The sequence below is a fragment of the Condylura cristata genome, unplaced genomic scaffold (genome assembly GCF_000260355.1).
Source record: "Condylura cristata isolate star-nosed mole 26May11 unplaced genomic scaffold, ConCri1.0 scaffold00025, whole genome shotgun sequence".
Taxonomy (NCBI): domain Eukaryota; kingdom Metazoa; phylum Chordata; class Mammalia; order Eulipotyphla; family Talpidae; genus Condylura; species Condylura cristata.
The window spans coordinates 15369010-15372287 of record NW_004567126.1 but is presented as its reverse complement, the minus strand read 5'-3'; positions in this window follow the sequence as shown (position 1 = coordinate 15372287).

Sequence of the window (3278 nt, the reverse complement as noted above, 5' to 3'; positions counted from 1 at the left end):
CAGCTTCAGAACTGCAAGCACAGATTTTAAATAACCTTGGTCTTCCTTTGGGTATTGGTTCCCCAAGTCAGGGACTGTGCTGAGTAAGAAAATAGCTACTCAGTATAATTGGACCTTGGAAGTGAGTCCGAGATGGTTAGAGATTCAGTCTGTTACAGTTTCTTTTGTAAAATATAATTCAGTGGAATAATAATGTAAAAACGTATGTATCACGTCTTGGTACATTTTTATATTTACTAACTTTTATATGTGTTATAAAGAAAATGTTATTTACAACACTGCGTATATAGGGTCAATTTATTGCCAACAGTAGTAACTGGGTAGCACAGATGTTGGATGAAAGTATCAGGCCTATGGAAAATTCTGGAACTAGGGCAGCTCAGATGATTCAGCCTCAGCTGCTCTTTGCTGTTGTGTGTCTCAGCTCCAGATTAAAATCTGATTTCCATAGCTGGGTCACATGCTGGTCCTGTGACTGGGTACAAGTACAGTGGGATGGAGGTGAGCACTTGCCCAAAGGGTAGGGAAAAGGTCTGTTGTAGGAGGAAGAAACCTGTTGAGGGCAGGAAAGGAATTTTAAGCTGTCACTTCAGGTATCCCTTTAAATTGTTTAGAATCCACTCACACTTTCTAAGTTAAATGTCTTGCACACACTAAATATTTAGGTAAGGAAGGGATAAATGCCTCATTGAATGCATTCGTTAACTTATTACTGCATTCATAGATTCATTTACAGAGTCCCGAGTACCAGTTATGTTAGGGCATTAATAATTTGCCAGATTTTACTTGGCCCCAAAATTTGGGGGAGGTGATTAGACATAGATCCTCTGCTCAAAATTTTTAGTTTATCTGAGAGGAAGAATGTAACAGTCTTATTTATATACATAAAACTCTGATGACATCTTCTAAGGACTAGGAAAACAAGAATCAGTGGATTTAAATTCCTCCAAATTAATGGAGTTTATTCTGAAAGAAATTGGGATCTGACCTCTTCTTGGTAACAAAGTTTTTGAGCATTGAGTTTCAGTGTCTAAGCAGTGTTTTGGTAAATTTTATTGTTCCAAACTCATATGAAATTTCTAATTAACAAGCAAACTTAATGTTTTTGTTGTACTCTAGCCTTTTAGGACTATGTAAAATTTACAAATGGAATATTTTAAAACCAACAGGGTACATGGTAAATCGTTATCATGGCCACTGTCAAAACAAATGTTCTACAATCTCAAAAGACCAATCACTGCTTTTAGTGATAGTGATTGCAGAATGAAGAGTGAACGGATCACAGATTTTAATAAAATAACAGAACATTTTGTTACTCTCATTTATAAATTCCTTAAAAATGTAAAAAGATGTTGGGCCCTCCCTGGTGGCGCAGCGGGTTAAAGCACAGCACTAAGAAGCTTAAGCCACTACCGTATGAGTTTGTTTCTTGCCTGCCCCGGAGGTTACCATATGGTGTTGCAGACCTCTCCTGACCCGCCCGCTGCTCCCCTCAGCAGTGTACTTCCTCGATCTGCCTGTTCTGCTCCCCACTCTGTGTCTGGTGAATCCTCTCACCCTCCGCATCTCTGGCCTAGAAGATTATTAAAATGAAGATGTAAGATTGATTTATTTCTGCATACAGAACTAGGGTACAGGCCAGAGGTGTGGGGGGATGAGAAGATTTACCAGAGACTGAGTGGGTAGTTATACTGCTGAGGGAAGCAGCAGGCGGATCAGGAGAGGGCTGCCATACCATGTGGGTCACCTCCCTGGAGGGGGAATGGACTCATACTGCAGTGGCTGCAGATAGCTTCGTAGTGCTTCACTTCAACCTGTTATGCTACCAGGGAGGGCCCTGGGGTCATAAATTTTACCCCAGTATTTTCTTCTAGGATTCCGTACCCCAGTTCTGTACGAATAAATAAATCTTTAAAAAAAAAAAAGTATAAAGATGTTCCAGAATTATTCTAAGCAACAAAGATACAATTGCAAGTTAACATCTTATCTGCATTTTAAAAGGAAGACTCAATGTGTCTTTTTATAGAATACAATTTTTTGAATCACTAAGTTTGGTTGTAGTATTTAATGCAGTAATAAATAACTAAGACATTAATACTTAACCTTGAAATTTAACCTCTAAATGCAGATTTTATTCATCTTTGTTTTTGTTAACAGCTTTACTGAGATGTAATTGACAAATACACTCTATATTTAAATTGTACAGTGGGTTGTTATATGTATACATGATGAATTTATCACTTTGCTGAATAACACATCCACCATCTTACCGAGTGACCATTTTCTTTAATTTTCTGCGTGTGGTAAGATCTCTTCGGACTTGCCCTCTTAGAAAATTTCATGTATTCAATACAGTTATGTTACCTACAATCATCATGCTGTACATTAACTCTCTAGAACTTCATTTCCATACTAAAACTTTGTATCTAAATTATTTGAGCTAAATGTAAATTCCATTTGTTTTAAAGATAGCAAATATTTATATTTAATGAGATGTAAATTTTTCAAATGAGTATTTTATTTCCATTTTTTCCTGTCAAAGCCACGTAGTCAGGATTTTAATTCTCTTTGACCGATAAGTTGCACATTAAATATCACACAAAATAATTTTATCTCCTAGGAATTTAAATCATTAAAGGCTAAAGGAAAGACTTACAGTTCTCACAGCACTGTGCCTGATAGTAAAGGTCATTCAGAAAACTAAATAGTTGAATGATGTTCTGCAAAGCAGAACAGTGCGGAGCAGAGACAGGCTAAGGAGTGAGGAACACAAGTGAGAGAAGTTCTTTCCATTTCAGCGTTCACTTCTGGGTCTGGGGAAAAATCAGGTCATTGTTGGATTGAAAGTCTTCTTGTCTCCAATTCTGTCTGGAAAGATGAAGCCCTTTCAGTAGGAATCAATTTAAGCTGCATTCCCACTCAACCTGCTAGGGAACCCTGTGATAGAGACTATTGGATCCTCGTTATGCCGCTGAACCCTGTTTCCCTTCTTTGTGTGTTGGAACTCATGAGTTAAGTAAACATCTAGGCCCCAGCCCCATAGCCATATAGCCCAATAAACAGGGGCAAGCCAGATAAGAAACAACAGGATTTGCCAGCATGCTTAACAGGGGGATGGTGAGTTTACAGTGGTGCTACATGGCTGCCTGTGATTTTTTCACTTAAGGTCTAACAGTATGGTCTAACAGTATGGTGCAGAAAAGGAGCAGGCAGGGGTTCATAGGAGAATGGGTGGGAAGACATAATAGGGGAAGAAAATGAGTAATTTAGCACTATTA